The 22,014-nt window shown below is 39.5% G+C and overlaps 1 pseudogene across 1 annotated transcript; it reads left to right on the forward strand.

The window, feature by feature from the left end:
• Positions 1-1,819: 1,819 nt before the first annotated feature.
• Positions 1,820-2,743, forward strand: LOC308616436 (olfactory receptor 1f45-like; annotated as a pseudogene). The gene has a single exon. The product of its transcript is annotated as an olfactory receptor 1f45-like (transcript).
• The last annotated feature ends 19,271 nt before the right edge of the window (positions 2,744-22,014 follow it).

Below are 22,014 nucleotides of genomic sequence, written 5' to 3' on the forward strand. Positions count from 1 at the left end.
GGGTTATTTAGAGCCTCTACACCTGTTTTTGCCTTTGCCAGTTCCCAGACAATAGGAAAAACCCTACACCATCCTGCTATACTTCTTTCACCTTCTACTACCATTTCCATTATGGGAAATAGCTTACAATTAATACCCTAATATCAACATCTACTCTTTGGAGCACAATGAAAAAGTCTGCAGAAATATTGTTTTGGTTTTTCCTTGAGGCAACCCCTGTACCCCCACTTCTACATTCTACATCCTTTCCCTGAAGTACTTTCTTTCAATAGCTCTGGGTACTGCCAACTTCTGCCTTTCTACCTTTTAATTCTGTGATATAATTTATGAGAAAATGGCTTCAGATCTCAGAATTTTACATTGGTTTTACTAATTTAACTCTCAAAATGCTGGATATTTTATAGTCACCATACTATATACATCCTGCAACCACTCTCCTAAAAGTATTGCCTGTGACACCCTTTATCCCAGTCAGTCAAGACATTTAACCTGTAAATCTCCTCCCCTGAAATGCCATCTCCTCTCCTCTTTACTATTCGAATACTGTGTATTCTTACATATTCAAAATTCTCTATCTGACTCTTTCTGCCTGCATTAATTCCTTAAGGCTGGGATTATCATTTGGATATGCCCCCATAACTTTACTTTCTCTATGAATCTCCTTTTCCTCTTCAAAAATAATACCAAATACCAGTGATCCTGTTTTGGCCAGCACAGGGAGAAAAGTAGTCTCTTCACAGAATGTCGTACATAGCAAACACACTAGCACGCTTAGCTCATCCAAGCCAACATTTGTGAGCTACTGCAATGACATTTTGATGCTATCCAGTTACAACGTTGAGGGAAAACTGCCAGGCAGATCCTTCAGTGCCTAGAATTAGTATAATCCTGAGAAAATAAGAGAGATCCAGAATGAATTTGAGTGAGTTGTATAAAGTTATTCGGGTAAAAGAACTTATGACTTTAAACAAATAGCTAGATCTCATTGCTTCATTTTTCCCTTCTGCTTAATGAAGCTTGTTATTTTTTAAATTTACATATTTTAAATCTGTAAGAAATGTATGTAAAGCAGGAAGACACTGCCTGGCACTTGGTTATAGTCTCAATAAATGGTTGATAATTGAAACTTGGAAGTAAAACTAGGGAGGAATATAAAGAAAAGGGCATTTCAGCTGTTTCAAGACTATAAATGTTATGCTTTCTTTCAATCTAATCTGTCATCACCTAATTTCTCTGAATCCCAGGTTCTTCATCTCTGATTCTTCTTCTCAGGGTCCTCACTTATGAATGATGGATGACAGAAGTTCCTGGTTGCCTAGTGGTTAGGATTCTAGGCTTTTACTGCTGTGGCCCAGGTTCAGTACCTGGTCAGGGAACTGAGATCCCACAAGCCATGTGAGGCGGCCAAAATATATATATATGAATGATATGGATTAAAAGAAATTGTGTATGTGAAAATAACTTGTATATACCAGATATTCATTAACTGTTAGTGAAGTATGAATTAAGCTGCATGAAACCAAAGATAATTAAACACAAATTAAAATTATAGAAATTAACCAGCTATTTATTTCATTAAAACTCGCTTCATAGAATTATCTAATGTGAATTAATTCTCAATGACACAACAGTATCATAAAAAATTTGCTCAAATGATGACATTATCAATCTCATCTACTTTTATATTTGAAGTGTTATTAATTAAGAAATACATTTTGGATCTGGTATCATTAAAAAATTATAATCTCTAAACAATATATGGAGCCTAATTAAATAAATATTTCCTTTTCCTTTTGACCACATCTTCTCCCCTGCAGACATGGGCAGAGACAACCAGACTGGAGTCACAGAATTCATTCTCCTGGGACTCTCTGGGCAGTCAGAGCAGGAGGAGGTTCTCTTTGGGCTGTTCTTGTGGATGTACCTGGTCACCCTCATTGGGAACTTTCTCATTGTCTTGGCTATCAGCTGTGACAGTCATCTCCAAACACCCATGTCCTTATTCTTGGCCAACCTCTCCTGTGTCAACATCTTCTTTTCATCAGTCACAATCCTCAAAAAGCTGGTGAATCACATACTGTGAAGCAAGTCTTTCTCTTACATGGTATGTACGACCCAGATTTACTTCATCATTTTCATCAACAGAGATGGGTTCCTCCACAGTGTGATGGCCTATGATGATTATACTGCCATCTGTTGCCCACTCCACTACACCATGATCATGAGGCCCAAACTCTGTGTCCTTCTGGTGGCTGCATCTTGGCTCAGTACAAATCTGCATGCTCTCCTACAGACTCTTCTCATGGTGCAACTCACATTTTGTTCCAACAATGCTGTGTATAACTTTTTCTGTGACCCTTATCCTATTCTAAAACTCTCTTGTTTGAATACCTTTATCAATGACCTGATGGTATTCACTGTGGGTGCACTGGTATTTATGACACCATTTGCATGTATCATCATTTTATATGATTCCATCTTCTCTAATGTACTGAAGTTGCCATCTGCCCATGGAATAAGGAAAGCCCTGTCCACGTGTGGATCCCACCTCACTGTGGTCTCCCTGTTCTATGGGGCAATCCTGGGAGTCTAGCACCCTTCATCCTCGTACTCAGTGCAAGATGTGGTGACTATTGTCATCTTCACAGTGATGACTCCTCTCATCAATCTCTTCATCTACAGCTTGAGAAATCATGACATGAAGGGAGCTTTAAGGAAACTAATTTCATATTCTATAATTTAAAACTTTTAGAACTGAGAGGACTCTTGGATAGCATACATTTTTTCATTTTACAAACCAAGAAACTGAGTCCCTATAGGTGTAAATTTACCCATGACTATTCCTGTAATTAATGATATGTGATCATGGTCATGCTTTTAAATATGAGGCTGATAGGTGCTCATAAGTCATAAAACCATTAGTTATGTATAAAAGGTGTGATTTTAAAACACTTATTTTACAGACAATAAAAATTCAGGAAAAGACAGGATTGGGTCCAGCAACCCTATGAGACAGTGGCTACTATATGGTCTGAGAATTTCAGAAAACTTTAGAGTTGGCTCTCCTCAGTGTCACCTGTCCTCTATGGCCTCACATTAGGAGATGTTAAATTATCCCCAATTTACTGAGTCACAGAAAAGTTACCTTTTCCAGGGCTGTACAACGAGCAATTATTGGTTACAAATGGTGCTGTTACTTTCAGGGTCTTTGGTCATTACTGAATTAGTTAACTTTTCCTCTGTCTTAGGCTCAATTCCTACCTTCTCCTCTCACAGCTCAGAACCTAGCCCTGCACTATTCTTCTTCCTCCACAACCAATCTAACTTTTTGGTGCTTTATTGCCTGGCATGGGTGTCAGGGATGGGTATCAGAGGGTGGCGAGCCTCAGACAGTAGCTAGAATTCCTCATATAAATCTCGGTATCCCTTCAAATTTAGATGGGCTAAGAGAAGCAGAGGTTCCCTTAATGCTAAACTGTCCAGAGTTCCTATAACACCTTAGGAACATGAAAACATGAATTAATTACAGGATTTGGATTACAACCCAGAACTTCTGACTCCAAGTCCAGAGTTTGTTCCAATCCATGGGCATAGTTTCCAGGAGTCCTTGCCTCTTTTCCTACTCTACACGTGAGGGTTCCCACCTCGTCTTCCCTGGTGTCCAGGGAGCACTCACCTAAATCTCCAGTGGTCATTCTTCAGAAGCCTTCAATTCCTCATTGGACTTCTCTCCTTTCTCAATCTTCTCTACTCTCGTGAAAAATCAGTACTCATTGTCCTCACTATCACCTCCTTTCCCACTTGGTCCCAACACTGACCAGCTCTTACCATGAGCACAGCAACAGGCTTATCGTGGTTCTGACTGCCTCCTGCTTCCCCCTACACATATCTGTCCTGCACACAGGATCAGTTTAATCCTCCTAAAACATTGATGACATCCTGTCAGCCACTCCTTATAGAAATATTGAAGAGGCCAGGATAAATCCAAGTATTACCTTCAAATACAAGCCCAAGATGACTCGGCCCCGAGCCATACTTACAACTTTGTTTGTCATCAACTCACATAATTATATGTTCCATGACTTTCTCCTAATTCTCTTCCTCTTTCTTTCATTCGTCTGCTGAAAAAATTCCCTTGAGTTTTTTTCTTTTTTTTGTGGTACACGGACCGCTCACAGTTGTGGCCTCTCCCATTGTGGAGCACAGGATCTGGACGTGCAGGCTCAGCAGCCATGGCTCACGGGCCCAGCCGCTCTGCGGCATATGGGATCCTCCCGGACCCGGGCATGAAACCATATCCCCTGCATCGGCAGGTGGACTCCCAAACACTGTGCCACCAGGAAAGCCCTCCCTTGATTTTTAAAGACTCTAATAATTGTGCATTCCCCTTAACTCCTTTACTAATTACATCTCACAGACATGTACTGAGCACACAACACAGTTCTTCTTGGTTGTAGTAAATGAACTCCCAAATGTATGTTGGTGCCAGTGGGAACCTGACTACATGTGACAAAATCAATGTAGTGTTCTGAACTGTAAAGTTTTATTTTAGAGGTACTTTAGTGCAAATATTTGAGATATAATAACATGGACTAATGTTGGTGTTTAAGGTTACATGACTCATTTTTGTCTCATCATATTCTTCCTTGCATTACCCAAATCTGCATACATGTCTCCTCTGGCTATTACATTACATATTCACTTTGATAAAATACCATAGATTATGCATGGGCACATCCCATACAATGCTCAGTAGAGTTTTGTTCATCCCAAATAATCATGTATTGAAAAATCACTGATGATGTGGTAGGCAAGTCTAAAGGTAACCTGGGAAGTGAACATTCCTAGACATACAAAAAATCAGAAGGGTAAAAATTTAAATCTAGGGAACTAAAGTACTGAGAAGGTTACTCCAGAACACAGAAAGGTTTCACTGCATACTGGGACCCAAAGAAGCAGCAGGGTTGAATGAAAAGAGCCATGTTTGGGATATAGTTTTAATGCTCATCCATCTCTCCCTCAACTGTCAGTCAAAAGTTGGCTGTGAGAAGGAGCATGAGGATAGAGAGAAATCAGTGAACTTACAATAGGGTACAAAGTCAAAGGGAAAATCACTCTCTATCTACATGGTCCCCACTCGTTCATCTCAAGGGAGAAATCATCATTCACCAGACAGAAGATCCTGTCTGAAGGGGAAAAGAAATCTCAGCAGTGTGGTGTTAGCAGAAAGAGGAAAGGCCTCTGTCTTGCTCAGACTGGCTGTGGTGTGAGGTTATATGCTGTTTAATTCTACCAGAGCCTCAACTCTTTAAACCTCCTACTTCTGAGGACCACCTTCAACTCCATCTTCACTGGCTCCTTGCATTACTTCAACCACTTAAGGGGAAAGAAGGGGAAATAAGAAAAGGGGTTTACTCTAAGGTCCAGGTAGAATCAGCCTCTGTTGTGGTTTCCTGCATGTGAGAGTCACACATGACATGAAGTGGTCATAAATTAAAGCTCAGCCTCATGCAGGGCTTCGAGGGACCTCTGCCCAGAGAAGCAAAGCAGTGCCAGGCTGGCAGAGTCAGCCCTGGGAGCAGCCAGGAAATCAGGATTGTGTCTGGGAGTTCACCCTCCAGAGGCTGAGTTAGCAGATGCCAGGCCTCTGCCAGGAGCCTCTTCTCTGCAGCTGGGACTCCCTAAAGGCACCACCCCCACTTCCCCACAGGCAACTTCCATCTAGCACTAGTTAGCCAACAGGAACAGCTCTTTGTGAGCCAATTAAAACCATTTGGACACAAACCACCTAGAGGGGTGGGATAGGGTGGGTGGGAGGGAGGGAGATTAAAGAGGGAAGAGATATGGGATCATATGTATATGTATAACTGATTCACTTTGTTATAATGCAGAAACTAACACACTATTGTAAAGGAGTTATACTCCAATAAAGATGTTTAAAAAACAACAAAAACAAACAAACAAAAAACATATGGAGGGAAAAGTTTGGCTTCACCTCAATGATGTTGGAATAAAGGCTTATCCTTCTTCCTGGCACATTTCCCCAGATACTGTTCTCCCTGGAGGGAGCAAGGATTGCTCCATGTCACGGCCATTGGAGGTCTTTTCAAGTTTCATGGAATCATTTTCCTCTAACTTGTCCTTCAAGTGTCTGTTCCAAGGCCACGGTTTCCATCAGAGTCCAGCACCATCTCTCATGAGCTGAAGAAGCCCTTCCTGCTATTCCCTGGATATTGTAGCCTAGTAGATATTCTTAGTGTTCTGCCTGTAATATCTTGTCTCCTTGTGCTTGAGGGCAGAAAGCTAGGCTTTATATGAACCTTATCTATCACATTGTCATTTGGCCTTCAAGTAGATGACTTTGTTCTCGGCATTGACCTTTTGTCACTTGAATATTGAAAGCTGGCTATGTCTAACTTATGAACTCTGATTCCAAATGAATCTGGTTTTCTAGATTAACTTTTCATTTGTGAGCCACATAGAGGTACCCAGTGTATTGCCTAGCCCACCGTCAAAACAGGCCAACTTTTATTCATTCTAAACTTCAGGCATATCGTGTTGCTCATCAAAAACTACTGGTTCAGGTTCATCATGATTTCTAAATGTGAGATACAACTGATATAAAGGCACAAACTTGCCCCTGTATTGTGGATGGATATATTTGCCAAGAAGGATGTGAGGTTATCTTTGTTGCATGAAAGTAGCTGCAGATGTCCCTTAAGAATTCAGACTTGATGATGCAGATCAAATCCCACAATACAAAGCCATGATTACAACACAAACTCCCTATAGAACCTAAAAAGACCAAAGAACTGCCTAGTGATCCAGTTGTTCCAAGAAATTTCTATCGTAAACAAATTCAGCTTATATCCTTAAAAATTGTCATAATGAAGCCAAAAGTAGTCTCAAGAAATCATATCTAATATAATATTTTGGTAAAGAGGTTATTCAAAGCCAAATAGGTAAATAAATTACTCTGACTTTACTACATGAAGTGGGGAGGAGAGGATCAGGAAGGAGGGAACAGGGACATGGTATAATACTGATGACATTTATATGGTCAGGCCACTCAGGATAGGGGTTCTCTTCCTCTCTGAACATCCCCTGCTCAACCACTGCCTGCTTCACCTATACCCTACTCACACGACTGAACTTCCTACATGCTTGCCCCAGGCCCAGGCTACTGATTGTCCTTATCAAAGGGGTAGTATGGGTCCTGGTAACTAATGCGCCAAACTGATGTAATTCCCTCTATAACTGGCAATCTACACCCCCTACCATCCATTAAGCCACTGATGTCTCTGTTGCTGACTCCAGGCTTCTTCTTTGGTCTTAAACTGGGCAAATGTAGGCCTTATAGGCCTGCTGGGTGCAGCCCAACAGTTGGCAGAGCCAGCCAGGAGAACAAGGAAACTCCAGTGAGCACTGAGATGTTGGGAAATACAGGATGGGGAATGGAATGTTGCAGGGGTTGTCCACTAGCTTGTGGGGCCTGAAGGTTGTGGGTTTTATCCCGGGGTGGCCGGCCATTCACACGTGGGGTCCAAAAGTTGAGGGGGTAACCCTGAAAGTTGCAGGGGTAGTACTGCAGTGGATGTCTACTAGTATGTGGGACCCTGTAGTGGCTGTGCATGATGAATGGGGGCTGCCAAGAGATCTGGAGAACAATGGCCCCTCATGGCTCTGCTATTGTATCAAAGTGAGCCTTCTGTAATTGGTTAAGCTAGCTCTCTGGAAGGAATTGGTATTTCTCTTCCTGTACCTTTGAGATGTATATGATCTACCTGGGTTCTCAGGAATTTTAATGTAATCATATGTGATCTCTAAGAGTAAATGAACAAAAAGGAGCAAGGTTTTTAAAAATCTTTATTGGAATAATTATGCTTTGGGAATTCTATCTAAAATAGTCTCTCAAGATTTTTGTAACTTGAAACTAAACTAAGTTACATGAAGAGAATTCATTGACTAAGTCATTTCAAAAAAGGTAAAATAATGGAACATTAATTCCTGGGCAGGTCTAAGTTTAACTACTTTTGCCTGCTTAGGAGAATAAGACTAAAGCATTAAGCTTTCCAACCAGGAAATGCACAATTGTTTCTTGGTTTTTGCGAGAGATTAAGGTTTTTAAGGGTAAAGATTATAATCAGTCATAATTCTAGTTACTATAACCAAGATGCTTTATCGCATACATTGTGATAATATGTTTAACTGTGACTTTTTAAGTCTTTTGTCTTTTGTAGACAGTTATTGTTGTACTCTGATGCTTTTGCAAAAGTGCTTCATCTTCCAGATTCATAGGAACGACCTTTTGACAATAACAGGTCTCTGATAAATTTCAGATTACAGTTCAGAACTGGGTAAGAACTTAAATAATCCTAAAGGAAAACCTGATGGCTTCTTAAAAAGTTAATGGAAGGATTGGTTACTGAGTGAACTGGTGAATATGGTTATAATATTTATGGGTTTTGTCTGGAAAGTTTTGATCTGTGTTTTCCAGATAGAGGGATGCCTTTCCCCTCAAGTTAGTTGTGACTTACAGCAATTGGGTAAACTACTTCTGAGGGTAGAATTGAAACATTTTTCTTTTCTCTCTGCCCAGTCCCTCCAAAAACTGGGACTCTTGGATTCTGAGCAGCCTTATCAGGTGAATGGGAAAGACTGTCTCCTGGCATGTGCAGGAATCTTGATATTTGGGATACCTCTAGAAGACAGAAATCCACTGAGGTGGAGGCTTATGGCAGTCTTTTGTCATGGTGTTCCTGGCCTTGAGAGGCCTTTGGGGAATTCAGTCTGAGACTTCTGAGGACTTCTACCTCAGCCAGTTTGAAGGAGCTGATATGATCAATTACAAACAAACTAGTTTTGATTTGCTGTGTTTGGTGGAGATGAGGGTTATTTCAGAGAGAAAAAAGACTATATTTTAGGGGATGTTAAATTCTAGTTCTGTTAGGTAAGGTCTGTATTTATGACAGTTATTGTGTCTGATGTTATTGCCCTGATGTTCTGAATGGAAAGAAAATTATCTAGCGAAATTTTCACAGATTATGACTACTCATGAAATGTGACACTGCTTGCTTTAAGTCTGCTGCTAATAGCACATGTGCAATGCTTGTGTGACAATTGAGTGTAAGTGATAAAACGTATAGCATATATAGTGTTTCCTCATTAACATATCTCTGAGCCTGTTCCTGAGATCAGCTTAGTTTTCCTCCAATGTGAATGAATAGGTGAATATAAAGGAGACCTAACAGCGAGGGACATGATCTGAACCTGAGGTAGGAGCCAGCACCCCAGCATTGAGGGATGGATATTTTGAGCATCATTGCTTTCTATCAAGATTTGCAATCAAAAGGGGAAATGATGGAAAATATGCACATATTCAGGCATGGGGGAAGTCAGAGGGCTTATGCATGTTTCAACTTAAATTTTACCAGCCATTTATGATAAAAATCCTGCAGAAAGTAGGCATAGAGGGAACTTTCCTCAACATAATAAAGGCCGTATATAACAAACACACAGCCAACATCGTCCTCAATGGTGAAAAACTGAAACCATTTCCCTAAGATTAGGAACAAGACAAGGTTGCCCACTCTCACCACTCTTATTCAACATAGTTTTGGAAGTTTTAGCCACAGCAATCAGAGAAGAAAACGAAATAAAAGGAATCCAAATCAGAAAAGAAGAAGTAAAGCTGTCACTGTTTGCAGATGATAATGTTCTCTACATAGAGAATCCTAAAGATGCTACCAGAAAACTACTAGAGCTAAACAATGAATTTGCTAAAGTAGCAGGATACAAAATTAATGCACAGAAATCTCTGGCATTCCTATACACTAATGATGAAAAATCTGAAAGTGAAATTAAGAAAACACTCCCATTTACCATTGCAACAAAAAGAAAAAAATATCTAGGAATAAACTTACCTAAGGAGACAAAAGACCTGTATGCAGAAAATTATAAGACACTGATGAAAGAAATTAAAGTTGAAACAAATAGATGGAGAGATATAGCCATGTTCTTGGATTGGAAGAACCAACATTGTGAAAATGACTCTTCCACCCAAAGCAATCTACAGATTCAATGCAATCCCTATCAAACTACCACTGGCATTTTTCACAGAACTAGAATAAAAAAATTCACAATTTGTATGGAAACACAAAAGACCCCGAATAGCCAAAGCAATCTTAACAATGAAAAACGGAGCTGGAGGAATCTGGTTCCCTGACTTCAGACTATACAACAAAGCTACAGTAATCAAGACAGCATGGTACTGGAACAAAACAGAAATATAGATCAATGGAACAGGATAGAAAGACCAGAGATAAACTCACACACATATGGTCAACTTATCTTTGATAAAGGAGGCAGGAATGTACAGTGGAGAAAGGACAGCCTCTTCAATAATTGGTGCTGGGGAAACTGGACAGGTACATGTAAATGTATGAGATTAGAACACTCCCTAACACCATACACAAAAATAAGCTCAAAATGGATTAAAGATCTAAATGTAAGGCCAGAAACTATGAAACTCTTAGAGGAAAACATAGGCAGAACACTCTATGACATAAATCACAGCAAGATCCTTTTGGACCCACCTCCTAGAGAAATGGATATAAAAACAAAAATAAACAAATGGGACCTAATGAAACTTCAAAACTTTGCACAGCAAAGGAAACCATAAATAAGGCAACTCTCAGAATGGGAGAAAATATTTGCAAATGAAGCAACTTTTTCAGTTGGATTAATCTCCAAAATTTACAAGCAGCTCATGCAGCTCAATAACCAAAAAGCAAACAACCCAATCCAAAAATGGGCAGAAGACCTGAATCGACATTTCTCCAAAGACATACAGATTGCCAACAAACACATGAAAGAATGCTCAACATCATTAATCATTAGAGATATGCAAATCAAAACTACAATGAGGTATCATCTCACTCTGGTCAGAATGGCCATCATCAAAAAGTCTAGAAACAATAAATGCTGGAGAGGGTGTGGAGAAAAGCGAACACTCTTGCACTGCTTGTGGGAATATAAATTGATACAGCCACTATGGAGAACAGTATGCAGCTTCCTTAAAAAACTACAAATAGAACTACCATATGACCCAGCAATCCCACTACTGGACATATACCCTGAGAAAACCGTAATTCAAAAAGAGTCATGTACCAAAATGTTCATTGTAGCTCTATTTACAATAGCCCGGAGATGGAAACAACCTAAGTGTCCATCATCAGATGAATAGATAAAGAAGATGTGGTACATATATACAATGGAATATTACTCAGCCATAAAAAGAAATGAAATTGACTTATTTGTAGTGAGGTGCATGGATCTAGAGTCTGTCATACAGAGTGAAGTAAGTCAGAAAGAGAAAGACAAATACCGTATGCTAACACATATATATGGAATCTAAGAAAAAAATGTCATGAAGAACGTAGGGGTCAGATGGGAATAATGACACAGACCTACTAGAGAATGGACTTGAGGATATGGGGAGTGGGAAGGGTAAGCTGTGACAAAGTGAGAGAGCGGCATGGACATATATACACTACCAAATGTAAAATAGATAGTGGGAAGCAGCCTTATAGCACAAGGAAGTCAGCTCGGTGGTCTGTGACCACCTAGAGCGGTCGGATAGGGAGGGTGGGAGGGAGGGAGATGCAAGAGGGAAGAGATATGGGAACATATGTATATGTATAACTGATTCTTTTCGTTATAAAGCAGAAACTAACACACTATTGTAAAGCAATTATAATCCAATAAAGATGTAAAAAAAACAACTAAACATAGAATTATGATATGACCCAGCAATCCCACTACTGGGCACATACCCTGAGAAAACCATATTCAAAAAGACACATGCACCCCACCCCAATGTTCACTGCAGCACTATTTACAATAGCCAGGTCATGGAAGCAACCTAAATGCCCATTGGCAGATGAATGGATAAAGAACATGTGGTACATATATACAATGGAATATTACTCAGCCAGAAAAAGGAACGTAATTGGGTCATTTGTTGAGACATGGATGAATCTAGAGACTGTCATACAGAGTGAAGTAAGTCAGAAAGAGAAAAACAAATATCGCATATTAACACATGTATGTGGAACCTAGAAAAATGGTACAGATGGACTGGTTTGCAGGGCAGAAATTGAGACACATGTGGAGAACAGATGTATGGACACTAGGGGAGGAAAGTGGCAATGGGCAGGGTTGAGGTGACGAATTGGGAGATTGGGATTGACATGTATACACTGATGTGTATGAAATGGATGACTAATAAGAACCTGCAGTATATAAAAAAAATAGTGAGGGAAGCTGTGTATGTGGATAAGGTAGGAGGTATATGGGAGCTCTCCGTACCTTCTGCTCAGTTTTTCTGTGAAGCTAACACTGATCTAAAAATGTAAAGTCTACTAAAAATGTTGGTAAAACTGGTTTGGGAGAGAAGATAAAACATCCAATTTAAAACATACTAAGTTTGAGATGCCTAAAAGAGACACTTGCTGAGAGGGTGAAAGAGATACTGTTAACTCTGTCAAATAACACTGTTTGGTGTGCTAAATACTGTCATACTATTATTTGGTAGAAAATTTCCTATAAAAATTCTATGGATACTAAAAAGTTATTTCGTTCAAAAAAATCACCTAATTATTTAATAAATAAATTGGTTGTTAATGGCCCATTTTACAATATAAGTCCTGGTGACCAGGTATATACTAACCTGTCTTCCTTTCTGTATTAAAAAAGCTAACAAGCACATTATTGTACTATAGTTTTGCAAGATGTTGCCACTGGGGAAATGGTAAAGTATACAGAGGAGCCCTGTGTGTTATTTCTGACAACTGCATGTCAATCAGTAATGATCTCAAAATACAGTTTAATGAAAAAAAAATTAACCAAAGAACAAGGGGATGGGTGATAGGTAATAAGATAAGGAAATCCTTTCTCTTTCTCTGTGAAAGAATTTGACCTTGGAATAGCATTTTAGCTCTGTTCCCCTGGTAACCACCCAAGAAAGTATGTCAACTGTGTTTCTGAACAATCTTATTTATGTTTCTGACTGCCTTGGTAACATGCTCAAAAGATTCATCAGCTGCATGATGAGGCAACATTGCTTAAGATAAAAATGACTCCTGATTGGTAAAGTGTATTTACACTGGGCAAGTCCCTTGCAGGAACCTTGGAAACTCAGCTGTTCTCATAGGCTGTTACAAGATACATTAGATCTGATAGGGCCTAGGGCTTCAAAGCCATCATGAGCCTTGCTTCCTTGTACCTGAGCTATCATTTGAAACATCTGAGGAGACAGCTGCTGAATAGTTGTATGCACCTCTGGAAAGACCACTCCCACTGAAGGGAAATATCTGACAAAGACCAGCTGGCACACTGCACTCCTTGTATCTATTCAAAACATAAATGAAACAATAAAATGGTGTGAAGCCAGCTGAAATTATGGCTGCTGGGCCAGAAGATACTTCTGGATACTTGGAGGATGTGGAGGATAATGGCCCCAAAGTTACACCTATCTAATCTTAGCTATATATTCTTGGATAGAAGGTATAAGATCTAAATTTTTCTGTATGTTAAGATGCATGGGTACGTTTATTAATCATAATTTTTTACCTTTACCTCTTGGGACAGAAAATGCTCACTTCAACTTAAAGACTATTCTCAGATTTGTCCTTCTGTGTGGGCCATTGTTACCTGGTGTCTGGAGGCCTTGAGAACACACAGAATCACATGCCTTATGAGCATAGTGCTTTAGACACAGGAGGAAATCTGTAAGGGGTATCTTGAAATCTTTACAAAATATATTCTATGCTAGCAAGAGATTAATATGCCACAATTTGCTAAGTCACATTTCTTGGGCTGATGTATTGCTGAGCCAAGAAATGAAAGAAATTATTAATGTAATGTCATAAATAATGTGAATGAGAATAGAATAAGTGTGGATTACTTGTTAGAACTGGATCAATTTTAAATGTTTCAAAATATGTGCTCCTTAAACCTAGCCAATGATTTTAGCCCTATAGCACAAGATTAGATTTGGGTTTCAATGTTATTAATTGGTATAGGTATAATGATATGCAGTACTGATTACACATGCATGTTGTTATGTATTAGACAATTCATTAATTAAACCTCTTATAGGAAAAATTTTAAAGATGATGTAAGGATTCGAACCATGGGGATGACGTGCTGTGTGACCCATGAAGTCTACTGGTGGTAGAGCAAGCAGTGTGCTTCCAAGTGGCGTCATCTGAAGACACAAAGCTGTGCCACAGCTCTGGTACACAGCTGAGCAACGATGAACATAGCATATAGCGAGAATGTAGAGTCTGTGCTCAGGATAAATTTTTTTTTAATTAATTTATTTTATTTTATTTATTTTTGGCTGTGCTGGGTCTTCGTTGCTGTGTTCAGGCTTTCTCTAGTTGCAGCGACTGGGGGCTACTCTTCGTGGCAGTGCACTGGCTTCTCATTGTGGTGGTTTCTCTCGTTGTGGAGAACAGGATCTAGGCATGCGGGCTTCAGTAGTTGTGGCTTGTGGGCTCTAGAGTGCAGGCTCAGTAGTTGTGGCGCACAGATTTAGTTGCTCCGTGGCCTGTGGGATCTTTCCGGACCAGGGCTGGAACCCGTGTCCCTTGCATTGGCAGGCGGATTCTTAACTACTGTGTTACCAGGGAAGCCCAGGATAAAAGTTCTTAACAGCATGAAACAACTGAACTGAGTTTTAAATCGTTTTTTTTTTTTGTGTGTGGTATGTGGGCCTCTCACTGTTGTGGCCTCTCCCGTTGCGGAGCACAGGCTCTGGACGTGTAGGCTCAGCGGCCATGGCTCACGGGCCCAGCCGCTCTGCGGCATGTGGACCAGGGCACGAACCTGTGTCCCCTGCATCGGCAGGCGGACTCTCAACTACTGCGCCACCAGGGAAGCCCTTATATCAGTTTTGATATGAATTTTATCAATTTGAGTTTGATGAAATTCAGCCAGTCCTTTCAGAGGCATTCCCTACCTACAGAACCATTGTTTGACACACCTAAATTCACCAAGGAATGTTTAGGAGCAGTTACTGTGACCAAAAGGCTAAGGGATAGTTTAAAGCATCTAGAGGTTTAGTAAAATTTAATTTATGTTTGGGAGAATAAGAAAAATAGCTCTGATGGAGGACATCCCACATCACTGCAATTCCTGACTCCCTTCAGATCTGCTTGTGTCCTTTGGTACCAAGTAAATCATATTTCACAGAGACCTTGAAAACTGTGATAGTGACTTGAAAGAGACTTGAGCTGATACTTCACAAAAGAACATATACAAGTGGCCCATGAGCACCTGAAAAGGGTCTCAAAATCATTAGTCTTCAGGGAAATACGAATTGAAAGTACAATGAGATGCCGTTATGCACTCAGTAAAAGGCTAAAAGGAAAGAGATGACAGTGCCAAGTGTTAGTGAACATGTGGGAACTCTCCTGCATTGCTCCTGGGAGTGTAAAATGAGAAAACCACTTTGGAAAGCTAGTTAATAGTTTGTATAAAGTTAAACGTCACCTACTGTTATGGACTGAATGTTTGTGTTCCTCCCAAAATGCATATGTTGAAGTCCTAACCCCCAGTGGATGGCATTTGAAAATGAGGCTTTTGGGAAGTAATCAGGGCTAGTTGAGGTCACGAGGGTGGGACCCTCATGATGGGATTAGGGCCCTTATAAGAAGAGATACTAGGGAGCTTGCTCTCTCTCTCTTTCCTGCACTCACAAAGAGATCATGTGAGCACACAGCAAGATGGCAGCTGCCTACAAGCCAAGAGAAGAGGCCTCAGAATAAACCCTACCTTGCTGGTGCCTTAACCTTACACTTCTCAGATCAGACTTCCCAGGTCTTTTTAGCCTCAAGAACAGTGAGAAATAAATTTCTGTTGTTTAAACCACCCAGTCTGTGTATTTTTTTATGGCAGCCCAAGAAGAGTAATACACCTACCCCACAACCAGTTGTTCTAGCCTTAGGTATTTACTCAAGAGAAATAAATCGATGCCCACCAAAAGACTTGTGCACCAATGTTCATGGCAGCTTTATTCATAATAACTTAGAAACAATCCAAGTGTGCATCAACAGGTGAATGCATAAATACTGTTGTACATTTGTGCAATGAAATACTACACAGTGGGACTTCCCTGGTGGTCTAGTGGTTAAGAATCCACCTTACAATGCGGGAGATGTGGGTTTGAACCCTGGATGGAGAACTAAGATTCCACATTCAGCAGGGCAACTAAGCCCGTGCAGTGCAACTACTGAGCCTGCACGCCACAACTAAGAGAGCCTGCACACAGCAACTAGAGAGGAGCCCACATACCACAATGAAGAGCCCACATGCCACAACTAAGACCCGATGAAGCAAAAAATAAAATTAATGAAATAAATAATTTTAAAAGAATGTAAATTCTATTGATATTGGGTATTTTTTAAAAAAATACTACACAGTAATGAAAAGAAGTATCGATACACAGACCATAATAAATTAATCTCATAAATAATATGTTGAGGGAGAGAAGTGAGACACAAAAAAGTACATACTATAAGATTCCATTAATATGAAGTTTTAGAACTGGCAAAATTAATATACAGCAAAAAATATCAGAAGAGTGGTTGCTTCTGGGTGGGTGGTTTTGAGTGGGAAGTAGTTTGAGGGAACTTTCTGGGATAATGAGAATGTTCCATGTTTTATTTGGGGTCAAACAAATTTATCAAATTTGACGAAAATGTACACTTACAAATCTGCATTTAAAAAAGAGAATAAATGAAAAGACAAGAAGCTTCATTAACATGACTGTTTCAAGTTGTTGTTTTGGCCAGTTTGTGATATTGTGATTTATAATAAGAAATATATATATGATCTTCAACCAGTTTCTGGCACAGAGCTCCCAAAACCCTTGGGACTTCCTAAGTGGTAAGAGAGATAAATGTGTCTTTTGATATTCATAACAAGCTCTTGTCAACCACACCAGACCTTATGTTAATGAACTAATTTTTGGAAAACACCTAAAGATGGGGGCAGGTTGCCAGGGAACAACCCATGTTATTAGAGGGTTGAAGTAGCCCCATCCCTGCTCCCCAATATCAAGGGAGGGAAGAGGGGCTGGAGAGCTGGAGATTGAGTTCAATCATCAATGACCAATGAGTTCATCAATCATGCCTATGTAATGAAGCCTCTATAAAATCTCAAAATGACTGGGGTTCAGAGCGTCCAGGTTGGTGAACTTGTGGAGGTGCTGGGAGAGAGGTGCTGAGAGAGAGCAAGAAAACTCTGCATCCTTTCCCCATACCTTGTCCTATGCCTCTCTTCCATTGGGCTGTTTCTGTATTATATCCTTTTATAGTAAACTGGTGATTTGGTAAGCAAAATATTTTCCTGAATTCTGTGAGCAGCTGTAGAAAATTAATCAAACTTGAGGAGGGGGGTGCATAAACCCCTGATTTATAGCCAGGTCAGAGTCACAGGTAACAACCTGAACTTGAGATTGGTGTCTGAAGTGGGGGTGGAATTTGGGGTGGTGGACAATCTTGTAGGACTGAAGCCTTAACTTGTGGCATCTGATATCATCTCCAGGTAGCCTGTGTCACAATTGAGTTAACAGCTTGGTGGTGTTAGAAAAAATACAGGTTGGACATTTAATGCACCCTCCTGTGGATGAATATGGAGCAGAGCTGAAGACAAAGTTGACGTCAGTGAGTAAGCCCAGTAAGTTTCTCTGGTTGGTATCCATTTTGAAATACTTTTCACATCATCTCTTGCAGAACGGTGCTTGCTTTAAAAAAAAAGGTGTGTGTGTGTGTGTGTGGTGTGTGTGTGTGGCATTTTAATCATTCAATATTTTCTTTACCAGCGCCTTAATTGCATTGTTCTCACCATACACTCTTTCTTGAAAGCAGTACATTATTTGACAGTTTGTTGACTAGATGAGAAGGGACAGTGAAACTACCACGACTCTCCAATTGTAGAAGTATCTGGTCTCAGAGACTGCTAAGGGCCTATATACCCCATTTCTAACAGAAATGTGACTAACGACAGGGAAGCCCCATGTGTGGGGTCTTTCATTAATCAGAAAAGAAGTCTTCCTAGAAAAGATTTGTTTCAGTAGTCCTAGACTGTGGTACTCCAGAGAGTTTGACACCATTGGACACTGAACCATTTTAAGAGTCCGCTGGTGAGTGGGAAGAGGGTTATTTGAAGGGAATGAAAATAGGAGAGAACCTTCCTTGCTCAAGAGAACACAAATGGAAATTGTGGCCTAGACATTCATTCCCTTACAACTATCAGTAACTGTGCACTCTTGGGAAAGTCTTAATTAACCACAGGTACCTGCAAACTCTAGAAAAACTCATGAAAAGGTACATCAGCATGTACAGAGTATGTACAGCAGCATTTTTTTTCCAAGAAATTTTATTGTGGTAAAATACACATAAAATTTACCATCTTAACCATTTTCAAATGTACAGTTCAGTGGTATTAAATATATCCACAGTCTTGTGCAACCATCACCACCATCTATCTCCAGAACTCTTCATCTTGTAAATCTAAAACTCTGTACCAATTAAACAATAACTCCCCACAGCACCTCCCCCCAGCCCCAGGCAACCACCATTCTGCTTTCTGTTTCCATGATTCTGACTATTCAAATAACCTCATATAAGTAGAATAATAGAGTATTTGTCTTTCTGTGACTGGTTTATTACAGCAGCATGTTTTTTAAAGCTACTATTACTCTTATTTGAAAATGAAAAACAAACAAATAAATCTTGAGATAGTCTATCATGAGTCATTTGGTTAACGAGAGAGAAAGGATTTTGTTTAACCTTGTTTTCTGTTTCATGTTTCTTGTTCTGCTTCTCTTCTCTGGCCTTCTCGTATGTTACTTAAACATTTTTTAGACTTCCCCCTTGATTTATATAGTCTTCTTCAGTATATCATTTTGTATAATTTTTTAGTGGTTGCTCTAGGCATACACACATAACTTAGCAAAGTACAGAAAGCTTAATTCCACTGTGGTCCCTCTGTCTCCCCACTTTTTAAAATATAATTGTCTTAAGTCTTTCCTCTGTATACATTGGGCACCAATCGTGCTATCATTTTACTTCAACCATCACTTCTCTTTTAAGAAACTCATAGTTAGGAGAGTCTGTTTTAGTTATCCCTATTTTTACCCCTTCTGATGTCCTTTTTTTTCTCTCTCTACAGTTCCAAGCCTTCTTCTGTTATCATTTACTTTGTTTAGAATACTTCCTTTAGTTATTCTTTAAGGGTAGTTCTGCTAGCAATGAATACTCTTGGTTATCCTTTGTCTGAGAATGTCTTTATTTCCCTTTTACTCCTGAATTGTATTTTCACCAGATATAGAATTCATGGTTGACAGTTCCTTTTCTTTCCATTTGAGAAAAACATGCTGCTTCCTTTGGCTTCCACAGTTCAGATGAGTGGGGGGTGGTTTCCCACTGGTGTTTGGTTACAGTAAGGTGGGTATTACCAAAAAAGTTCTCTGTGTTAGGCCACCATTTTCCCCAGTTTCAACTAAGGCAAATAGGCTTTTCTTAGAGTTTTGTTTTTTTCTTGTCTGGGTCTGTTGTTGGTTCTGGCTTGTAAGCTTCTGCAACACCCTAGCTGAGACATACAGGAGGTGATAAGGAAAACAAGGGAATTTACCACATGTCCTTCCCTGGCTCTAAAGTTCTCAGTTTGCCTTCTTCCTTCCACATTTCAGTCTTCCTGTGCTTGTTTGTTGTGTTATGTCCATGGATATTTAATTGTAAAAGGGATGACATGGGAGGAATGGGGCTACTCCATTTTGGGTCAAACCCCAGGTATGGAGTTTTCCTCAACATTTTATTATGAAAATTTTCAAATACAAAGTAAAGTTGAAAGAATTTTACAGTGAACACCCATATACCATCACCTAGATTCTACTAATAACATATTACTAAATTTGTTTTATCACGGTTCCTAAAAGATAAAACTTGGAAACAACACAAATGTCCGTTGACAGTATAATAAGTAAAGCTACCTGCAATAATGGGGATAAATCTGACAAAATGTTTGGAGAACAAAGCACACAAAAAATATGACTATATGACTCTATTTTATAAAGTTAAAAACAAGTAAAACTATTATGTAAGGATGTATGAGTAGGTAGTAAAACCATAAAGAAAAGCACAAAAAGGTCTATCTCAAAAGTCATGATAGTATCCGATTAGTGATTAGGAAGAAGGCACTGAGTGTTAGTAGGGGGCTACCTCTCAAGTTGGATAGATGTTTACAGGGGTGATCTCTTTATAATCATGTGTTACACTGGATTATATGTTCTAATTGGCTTTCTGTATGTATATTTCACATTTTTTAATGTATGAGAAATATGACTCTATTTTTGTTTCATACTCACAAATGTGTATATGCACATACAACAGCATATATGAATAGCATATAAACATGTAACCAACGTTTCTGATGGATTTATTTCTTTATTACATGTTTCTTCATTCCATATACTGTGTGTAAATTTTTTTAACAATGAATGCATTATTTTCATAGACAGGATAAACAACAAAGCACTTTTCTCTTTAAAAAATTGTGCATATACAGTATTTCAAAATGATACCAAAAGTTTTAACATTTCAATAGGAAATGGGCAAAGTACATATACAGGCAATTAATATATCTGCATGGTTCAATAAATATGATATTATATTTAATTTCAAATTAAATATAAAAATTTTGCTCTGTTAAATAAAAAAAGAGCATTTTTTAAATCGTTAAAAAGAAAAAACCCAGAGGGGGCATGGGTGTCAGAAACTGCTTATGGAAATATAAATTGTAAAATCTTCCTGGAAGGCAACTAGGCAATGTACTTAGAATTCTACCAGTCCTTGATCCAGCAATTCAACTTCAGGGAATTTAAACTAAAAAGTAATTTTCGAGCTTCCCTGGTGGCGCAGTGGTTGAGAGTTCGCCTGCTGATGCAGGGGACACGGGTTCATGCCCCGGTCTGGGAAGATCCCACATGCCGCAGAGTGGCTAGGCCCGTGAGCCATGGCCACTGAGCCTGCGCGTCCGGAGCCTGTGCTCTGCAACGGGAGAGGCCACAATAGTGAGAGGACCGTGCACCACAAAAAAAAAAGAAAATAAAAGTATTTTCGAGCTTCCCTGGTGGAGCAGTGGTTGAGAATCTGCCTGCCAACGCAGGGGACACGGGTTCGAGCCCTGGTCTGGGAGGATCCCACATGCCACGGAGCGACGGGGACCTTGAGCCACAACTACTGAGCCTGTGTGTCTGGAGCCTGTGCTCTGCAACAAGAGAGGCCGAGATAGTGAGAGGCCCGCACACCACAATGATGAGTGGTCCCCGCTCACCGCAAGTAGAGAAAGCCCTCGTACAGAAACAAAGACCCAACACAGCCAAAAATAAATAAATAAATAAATAAATAAATAAACATAATTTTAAAAGATATAGCTACAAGGATATTAATGGAGCAAAAAACTAGAAAAAATATAACTAACAGTAGGGGTAAAATATTAGGTAAATACATTTAAATAAATAAGTTTAAATATGTTTAACAAAAGAATTTATTTAAATGCAATGGTTTGTACTGAAGTCACTGAAAACACTACTGACGGATAATATTTATTGGCAAGTTCAAATATTCAAGGCATATTCTTAAGTGGGGAAAAAACCCACACATAATTGTAACCAACACAGGTTACAATTGCTATCTGCAATATTCCATTTTGTTAAAAACAGATTGGTGTGACTAGCAGAGAGATTAATATGGAGTTCAAAGGGCTGCTAAAAGATGTTCACCAAAATGTTAACCATTTATTTTTGTGTGGTGGCATCAAGTGCATCTTTCTTTATTTTATTTATCAAACCTTCTAAATGGGCCATGTGTTTCTTTACCAAAATAAAAATTTGTTGGTTTCTCGGTGCCTGAAATGGCCCTCCTCTCCTGCACTGCCTCTGAC

Source organism: Mesoplodon bidens (assembly GCF_964165515.1).
Source record: "Mesoplodon bidens genome assembly, chromosome: 4".
NCBI lineage: Eukaryota > Metazoa > Chordata > Mammalia > Artiodactyla > Ziphiidae > Mesoplodon > Mesoplodon bidens.